General features: G+C 49.6%; 1 pseudogene; it reads left to right on the top strand.

Moving 5' to 3' along the window:
- Positions 1-3,022: 3,022 nt before the first annotated feature.
- On the top strand, positions 3,023-4,165 carry LOC103015691 (nucleic acid dioxygenase ALKBH1-like; annotated as a pseudogene).
- Positions 4,166-9,513: the final 5,348 nt, after the last annotated feature.

The following is a 9,513-nucleotide window of genomic DNA, read 5'->3' on the forward strand; positions in this document are numbered from 1 at the left end:
ATTACATCAATAAAACGGAGGCACACACACGTACCACCTGTTCTCCCTTCGTGGGTTCCCCACCCCAGTTACAGACAGACCACCCACCACCCAGGACCCCAGGTATCAGCCTTGATGACTCCACCCACCACCTGGTGGCCAGTCAAGCAATTCCATCCTATGGGTCTCCCCTCCCAACGCCCCACAGAGCCTCGCCCCCCCTCCCTCCATTCCTGCCGTCAGCACAACCGTGGGAGGGGTGGCCCACCAGTGTCTCACGTCCATCCGAGAACAACCAGAGATGGCTACTCCTCCCTGGACATTTTTCCAACCTGTTTCCACCCACTGCCAGAGTGACTCTTTGGAAACACCACTTGCATGGGGAACTCACCTGGTCAAAGACCTTCAGTATCTCCCTACTGCCCAAGCTCCAAGATGGGGCCCCTTCTTATCCCTCTGGTTTCTCTCTTGCCCCTCCCACTGCCACCCTGCCCCCCAAGCCCACGTGTCTGCACTCTCTCTTCCTTTTACCACCCCCAACTTCCCCCTCCCCCTTCCCCTGTCCCACTCTACTCAACATGGAGGTCTCAGTTAGAAGTCCCCTCTCATAAGAAACCTTCCTGCCAGGCTGGGTTACACCCCTCACCCTGCCCTAACAGCCCGCCTAAGGAAGCAGCCAAGCCCGCAGGCTCCAGGATCTAGGGTCTGGGTCGGTTTGTGTTCCTGCGGCGTAGGTCCCTGTGGTGAAGGACTGAAGCCAGGACCTGCCTGCCTGAGACCAGAGGCCCCCGTTGCTGGGGAGGAAGGTCTGGGGCGCCTCTGACAGGCAGCTTCTCAGCAAAGCATCCCCTTGGCCAGGAAGCCTGGGGAGGGGCCAGGAGCCAGCGGACTAAGAGACCCCATGGGCTCCAATACGAGGACATCAGCAGTGACTACGAGGGGCTGAAGTTGAACCAGAGGCCCTTTCCCCATTTGCCTTCCAGGAGCAACATAAGCCTCTCAGATTTTTGTTGAACTCAAAGACCTTCTCGGGCTTCCCTGGTGGCGCAGTGGTTGAGAATCTGCCTGCCAATGCAGGGGACACGGGTTCGAGCCCTGGTCTGGGAAGATCCCACATGCCGCGGAGCAACTAGGCCCGTGAGCCACAATTGCTGAGCCTGCGCGTCTGGAGCCTGTGCTCCGCAACAAGAGAGGCTGCGATAGTGAGAGGCCCGCACACCGCGATGAAGAGTGGCCCCCGCTTGCCGCAACTAGAGAAAGCCCTCGCACAGAAACGAGGACCCAACACAGCCAAAAATAAATAAATAAAATTAAAAAAAAAAAAAGACCTTCTCACAAATGTCGATCCCCATGCAGAGGATGGGAGAGCCTTGGAGTCTAATGTGATATAAAAATTAATAATGAAATGTGACATTTTTGCACCCCCAATTTTGTCCACACACATCATCTTATGTTATCGTTGCCTGGTACATCCCTGGTCCCACCAGATGGTGAGCCTGGAGGAGATGGGGGAGAGGGGTGGCGGGAGCAGCAAATGGGCCTCCTCCCTTCGTGGGGAACCTCAGGCTGAACAAGCCTGGCTCAACATGGGGTCTTTGTGCATGTGGGATAGACAGAGGGTAGATGGACAGATGTTGGATGTTGGATGGATGGAAGGATGGATGGATGGATGACTGGATAAAAGGACAGATGAATGGATACATGAACAAATGGAAAATAAAGGAATAATGAAGGGATGGACAGACAGAAGGATGAATGGATGAACAGATGAGTGAATGAACAAAGAGATAAATGGATGGGTAGATGAAAGAACAGCAGACATTCCCAAAGAGGGGTGGAAAAACTTATCAGTTTTCTTATTTAACAGAGGTGGGAAAGCCAAGTCAGGGCCTCAGATGCACTCTTGCTGGAAATGCCCCACCTTGCAGTTGGCAGGAATGTGGGAGTCCTCGCTGTCCTCTGCAGGTTGCCCACGGGCTCTGGGACCAGGGAAGAAGGCAAAAGTGGCCAACCATGACCCCTGGTGGTCACCATAGGAATGACCACCCCAGCACCTGACTTGGCGGCCCTGGCGGTGCCCAGCCAGCTGAGGAGCCCACCTTCACCCTGACCCCAGCTGCTGACCTTCTGGCCCTTAGGCTGAGGCTCCCATGTAAATGTTCTTAGACACAGCTCACATCACCAGCGGTATGAGAGGCGCTGGAGCCGGTGTTCACACTCTGAAGGGCCTACTCCTGACCAAGTCCTGTTAGAAATCACCTAGAGAGAGCTGCTGAGGACATCCGTGAACAGGTGACTAATAACAGCCCACATTTAAGCACTGCTCATCACGCTGGGCGGTGGGCCAGGCCACTCACACCTTTCTCTCCCTCACAGCAGCCCCGGAAATAGCAACTAGGACGGCCCCCATTTTATAGGTGAGAAAACTAAGTCTCAGAGAGGCCTCAAGAGGATTGCCAAGGTCTGCAGTGAGTGAGTGGCAGAGCCAGGATTCGAACCCAGACTGTCTCTGATTCCCTCCCATGCTGGCTCCCTGCCTCCCTGCCAAACCCTGCTGGGACAATAATCATGGCTGACTTCCTGAGCATCCCGGGTGGGTCCCCAAGGGAACACAGACACACACACACACACACACACACACACACACACACAGCCCCTGCCACTATAGAACTCGTCATCCAGTGGGGTTGCTCCCATCCCTCCACTGTTCTGATAAGGAAACAGAGGCTGATTTGAATCTCAGCTCCAGCACCGAGTAGCTGTGTGACCTTGGGCAAGTCACTTAACCTTTCTGTGCTTCAGTTGCCTCATGGGTGTAACAAGCATGATAATAATCAAACTTACCTCACAGAGTTGTTGTGAAAATTAAGTGAGTTAATATATGTAGGGAGCATTGGGTACATAGTAAGGGTTCCCTCTTACCATTATTAGGAAGAAAATGGGGCTCAGAGAAGGAAAAGCCTGAAAACTCACAGGTGTAGCAATTCCACACTTACTTTCATTGTTTTTCAACAATAGGATGGAAACGAGGCCAGGCAGCGAGATGGGGAAGGTGGCAGTGGTTGTGGGCTCTGTGGCGATGCTGGCAGTGGAGCCTGGGGAGGACGACTTTCCGAAGCTTTTCCGCTTCTGCCGGCAGAGCCGCCCCAGGACCGCAGACCTGGGAGGGGTCACTGACTTCTTGGCGGCCCAAGCAGCCCAAGGCACGGGGCCTGGTGCCCCCAGGGTAGTCAAATCTCAGTTAAATGTGTCCCCAGCCAGTGACCACGATGCATACAGAGCAGGACTTCAGCTGGCCAGCAGGTGGCAAGCCTACGGACTGCAAGCCTATCCCAGATTTATTTTTATCCCAAACCCTTCCTCCCAGGTCACCAGCGGCATTAAGTGAAGCAGTGCCTTAAGTTATATTCCCGGAAACCCAATGTATGTAACCTGGGCAAACATGTGACTAAGAAGAGACCCAAGATTTTGGGAACAGAGCAAAGAGCTTCTAAGGTGTAAAGAAGTGAATAAATGGAGACCCTGAAGTTTATTAGAGAAACTGCACTGGGTGACCCTAGGCTACCATTGTAACTGGGACGGTAAGAAATACTCTGCAGATGACTACACACCTTTCCCTGCTGACCTGACTTTCCTCTCAGAGTAAGTGGACACTGCCTGTGGATTTCAGGGTTTCCGAGCTGAAGCGGGTATCCTGAATTACTAACGATTAGACTCCATGCTGGGAATCCACGTAGATAAATCTGAACTAGATCACTCCAAACCCCTGCTGTCGTTCAGCTTTGGAGAGTCTGCCATCTTTCTCCTGGGTGGCCTCAAAAGAGATGAAGCCCCCATCCCCATGTGTATGCACAGCGGTGACGTCATGCTAATGTCAGGTCTCAGCCGCCTGTTGAATCTTGCAGTCCTGAGGGTCCTTCCCAGTCCAGAAGGGGAGAGCCTGCCTTGCTGCCTAGAGACGCCTCTCCCAGCTGACCTTCCCAGAGACTCCGTGGTGGAGCCCTGTTCTGTGGAGGACTGGCAGGTGTGTGCCAGCTACTTGAAAGCTGCTCGTGTTGACATGACTGTCGGACAGGTGCTGGCCATAGGTCAAGACTGCCCTTTGGAATCCATGGAGGAGAATAAAAGAGACATCCCCACAGAAGGTTCCTGCCATCTGGATGATGAGAATAGCCAAGAAAAATGAGCTAGGTTAAACCCTGACTGCTGAGACTTGAGAGAGCCCATTCTTTGACTCAGGCAGGTCTCACAGTAAATGACCATGCTGTTTTGTATTGCCATAGACTTTAGCACTGAGACAAGCCAAAAACAGACCGGGAAAAATTCATCACAGATCACACTGTTGCCTTGGAATGCATCCTGAAGAGAAAACTGATTAAGCACTTTGTTCAGAGAAGTGTTTGACATGGTCCAGTCCTGGTTAGGTTTTGGCACTAACGTATGTGAGAAGTCCAAGGAAGTATGAGCTCCCACCGCAGCCTTCTCAGCCTCACCATTACCTCTGAGAGACATAGAAGTGAGTTTCCATGGCTGTGGAGTCTTCTTTTTTTTTTTTGGCTGCACTGCGCAGCTTGTGGGATCTTAGCTCCCCTACCAGGGATCGAACCAGGGCCTTTGGCAGTGAGAGCTTGGAGTACTAACCATTGGACCGCCAGGGAATTCCCTGCACGTCTATGGAGTCTTTAAATACCTCAGGGGACTTCCCTGGCGGTTCAGGGCTTAGGACTCCATGCTTCCACTGCAGGGGGCATGGGTTCAATCCCTGGTCGGGGAACTAAGATCCTGCAAGCCACACGGCACAGCCAAAAATAAAATAAATACCTGAGGTTTTATTGATGGGAAACATAATACCCCTCCCACCACCCCATCTAGTGATTTGTGATAAAATTGTGGGTCCATGAACCAACCATTAGTCTTGTCTTCTTAATTCTTCCAATCAACATCAAATTCTTTGATCTTCTCTGGCCTTCACAGAAGAATCTTATACACATTAAGACAATGGAACTGGAAATCACATCCCCTGGAATAGGAAGTAATCACAGTTCTCTCTCTTGCCTAAAAGGTAAATATATATAAACTCAAGGAAAGGGGAACAATAGTTACTCCAGATGTCTTTTTGGTCTCTAAACTCTTCCAGTTGGCTTTTAAATGCAATTTTAATTGTTGGACTAAAAATGTCCCAAGGGTATTCTGTAACTGTTTAATGCACGAATAAACTTAATTTCAAATTAAAAAAAAAAAACAGGTTGGAATCACATCACTCTTCTCAGAAACCAGCTCCCCTTTGCCCTCCAATAAAATCCAAATGCTGGAGCCTCCACTACCCTTCCCCCTCCTCCCCTCTCCCTCCCCAGAGGTGTCTTGAATTTTGCGGCTGTCACTCACTCACTCTGTCTGTATAGCTCAGTAGAGTATACATGCTTAGATATCATTTGCTTGTGCAGGGTTTAAAACTAAAGAGTATCAAACCATGTATAGTCTCTGGGATTTGAGTTTTTCAACTCAGCACCACGTGTCTTAGATTCACCATGTTGTTGCAGCGTTTCTGCGATTGCCAGCAGTGCTGTTATGAACACTTTCAGGTGTGTATCTAGATACACCTGCAGGGCTTCCTCTCAGAATCCTGGGAGTGGAATGGCTGGGACACAGGTGTGCCACTGTTATCTTTACAGAGAAATGCCAAACTGTTTTTCCACGATGCTTGAATCACTTTACAGTCCTGCCAGCAATTCTGAGAGTTCCTGCTGACCCATATCCTAGCCAACATTTAACAGCGTCAGATGTTGCACTTTTTACCAACCAACTGGGTGGAAAATAACGTCTCATTGTGGTCTTCATTTCCATGTCCCTGATCGCTAGTGAACTTAAGATCCTGTCATGTTTTCTGGCCATTTCATCTTTTGTGAAATGCCAGTTCATGGTTTTTGCTCATTTTTCTCTTGTTTATCTTTTCTTACTGATCCATAGGGGATCTTGATACCAACTCTGTGCTTACATCTTTTCCCAGATATGGCTCGTCTTTTCACTTCTTTTCAGGTGTCTTTTGACATCTGGAGTAACTATTGTTCCCCTTTCCTTGAAACAGAAATTATTTTTAATTTTTAAAAAATTTTATTGTAGTATAGTTGATTTAAAATGTGTTAGTTTCTGATTTACAGGAAAGTGAATCAGTTATACATATACATGTATCCACTCTTTTTTAGATTTTTTTTTCCCATATAGGTCATTACAGAGTATTGAGAAGCGTTTGCTGTGCTATACAGTCGGTCCTTATTAATTACCTATTTTATATATAGTAGTGTGCATACGTCAATCCCAATCTCCCAATTTATCCCTCCCCCGCTTTCCCCCTTGGTAACCATATGTTTGTTTTCTACATCTGTGACTCTGTCTCAAACAGAAATTATTTTTGATGTGGTCAGTTGTATCTTTTCATCATGGTTAACACGTTTTTGGTGTTTTCTTTAAGAGTTGATTCCCCACCCTGAAGTCAGAAAGATATTAACCTATATTTTCTTCAAACAGTATTAAAGTTGTGCTTGTGACACGTAAGTCCTTAATTCATCTAGAGCTGATTCTTTCTTTCTTTTTTGGCTGCCCCACGCGGCATACGGGATCTTAGTTCCCCGACCAGGAATCAAACCCGTGCCCCCTGCAGTGGAAGCACAGAGTCTTAACCGCTGCACCGCCAGGGAAGTCCCTAGAGCTGATTCTTGAGTACACTGTAAGGCAGAGATTCAAGTGGACTTTTTCCCCACATGTATAACCGATTTTACCTGCTCTACTAAATCACATGGTCCCTCCCCCTCTGGTCTGCCAGCTTCCATTGTCATAAATCAGAGTCCCACACATGCCTCCTCTGTTTCCAGGCTCTCTTTTCCATTCCTTTGGTCAATTTGTTAATCCCAGTGATAAATTTCCAAATATGTAGGGATATTTTAAATTATATTTTTGTTATTACTAACTCCACTGCACTGAGGTCAAAGAATGTGCCCTAATAGCAATTCTTTGAAATTTTTTTGGAGGTTGTTTTCTAATCTAGTATACTATCAATTTTTGAAAATAGTCCATAAGTGCTTAAGGAGAATCTGACCATGGGAGACAAAATTCAATTAATGTCTATTATATCAAGTCTGTTGCTTATGTTGTTCAAATCTTCCATATCTTGGCTAATTTGTTCAGCTTTGCCATCAATAATTAAGAGAAGCATTTGAAATATCACATGCTGCTGGTGGATTTGTCTCCCTAGTCTATCAATTTTTAAAAGATTTGTCGAAGTAAATTTGCAGATGATAATTCACTTTTGAAATGATACGGACGTTCATAAAAGAGAGAAATAACTATTGTCATGGGGGAAGGGCAAAGGCTATGGAGGCGAGAGAAGGCCCCATCCTAGATTTTACAGGTCAGGGGCAGCTTCCTGGTCCAGACACAGGGAGATCAGGAGAGGCTGCAAAGCTGAGATCATAAGGGTGTGTTGCCATCTTTCTGCAAATGAAAGTCCTGAGGGACAGTGTTCCAGGCAGCTTGTGCCAAGGCCTGGAGGTGAGAAAGGACCTGTTCAGGGAACTTGAAGTATTAATAGTTCAGGGTGGCAGAAGCAAGGAGGATGAGGAAGGAATGGTGGGAGACGGGTGGGAGAAGTGAGCACAGGTCAGACCCCCAGGGTCTTCGAGCTCCGGAGGGGAGTTTGACTACAAGGAGGGGGAGGTATGGAAGGGTTTCCGCAGAGAGGGACATGGTCAGGTTACAGGATGAAAAAATTCCCTCTGGCTTCTGAGTCAAGCTCAGACTGGGAGTGGGGAGGCAGGGAGGCCTGTGAAGAGGCTCTGTGGTGGATGGAGGCTGGTCTGCACCATGGTTGATGGGAGGGGCACCACAAGGCAGAGCCCTTGAGCATCCTGGTGGCAACCTTGGCTGGCAATGGGAGCCCTGGAGGAGGAGCCTCGAGTTGAGTGCAGGGCTCATTCAGTGGGCAGAGGGGTCCCCAGTCAGCACAGGGTGGATTGATTTGAAGGGTAAAGAGTGCACACCCCAGACTCCAGAGCCAATGCTCCTTTCTAAGAGTGTTGCCAGACTTAGCAAAAGAAATAAAGAAAAGAAAAAAATAAGTAGACAGAGATCTACAGGATAAAATTTGAATTTCAGATAAACAGTGAACATTTTTTTGTATCTGTCCCTCAAATTGGGCATCCTGTATTTTATCGGGCAACCCTCATTCAACCCTCCTCCCCCCATACACACACTATGTCTTTCTGAAAAAAACCAGCAACAAAGCAACATAGAAACTGCTAGTCTGTGGCCTTTCTGGCTTCGACTTGTCATCCTTCACCACGGGCCTCCTCGGAGACTCTGGCCCTGAGCAGCGAGCCCTAGGCGCCTCCCGCTCCATCTTCCGCTAAGTCTGGAAGCCCCTGACAGCTGGGCCCGGTGCCCAGTCTGGGCAAAGCCAGGACCCCGCTGGGAGTGAGGGGAGGGCACCGAGGCCCATCAATGGCCCCCTCATCCCTGCCCCCCACCCGGTTAGGGCGTTTCCGGGAAGTGGTCCCTGCCCAGCGCCTGAACCCCAACCAGGCACAGGGCCACATAGCTGGGGCCGTTTCCTAGAATTACCAGAACGATTCTGTGTCATTGTGGCCACATCCTCCCTGGGGCAGCCCTGGGCTTGGTAGGATCTAACAGGCCAGGTCTGGGCTGGGGTGGGTCCCAGGCAAGGCCCTGCTTCAGTGGGGTGCGGACCCAGCCTGGGTCACCGCTCCCCGGAGCTGCCCAAGAGAGGGGCCGGAGGTGCCCATGATCCTCGGCACCCGCATTGGGACGGGGGCCCACCCCAAGGCCTGGGGAGCCTAGTACAAGCTAGGGCTGGCCAAACTAGGGGAGCTCGAATGGGGCCTCACATCACCCTGAGAGAGGCAGGGGGACACTCTGCTGGAATCAGAGTGGGAGAGAGAGCTCCTCTGTGGGAAAACTGGAGAGATTTCATGGGAGGCATGATAACTGAGCCCCTGAGAATTTAGATAGATCAGAGGATTTGGGAACCGAGGGGTAGGGGGACAGGTGGCAATGGCCTGGAGCCTGTACCGTGTGAGGAATGTCCCTAAAATGACAAAAGGCCAGCAAGGCTGGACCAAAGACAGCTCTGGGGAAAGTGGGAGAGGAGGTAGCGCAGCCGAGGGACAGCAGGATATGCTGAGCAAGGAGCTGGGCCTGTGAGGCCGAGCAGACCTGGACCTTAGAGGGTCGGCCTCTGAGATTCAGTTGACACGGTAATAATAATAACAAAATACGAATGATAACAATAACCATTTACAGAGCACTTACCCTCTGCTAAGCCTCTTTATATGGGTTATTTTATTTACCCTTCAAAATAGGTACTACTATTGCCCCTATTTTACAGATGGGAAAACTCAGGCACAGAGAGGTGGAGTGGTTTGTCCACGGGCACACAGCTGACAAGTGACAGAGCTGGCATTTGAGCCCAGGCAGTCTGCGGAGCCTGTGCCACTCACCAATTAGTGAAGGGCTATTCATATC

This window comes from Balaenoptera acutorostrata, chromosome 19 (assembly GCF_949987535.1).
Source record: "Balaenoptera acutorostrata chromosome 19, mBalAcu1.1, whole genome shotgun sequence".
NCBI classification, from domain to species: domain Eukaryota; kingdom Metazoa; phylum Chordata; class Mammalia; order Artiodactyla; family Balaenopteridae; genus Balaenoptera; species Balaenoptera acutorostrata.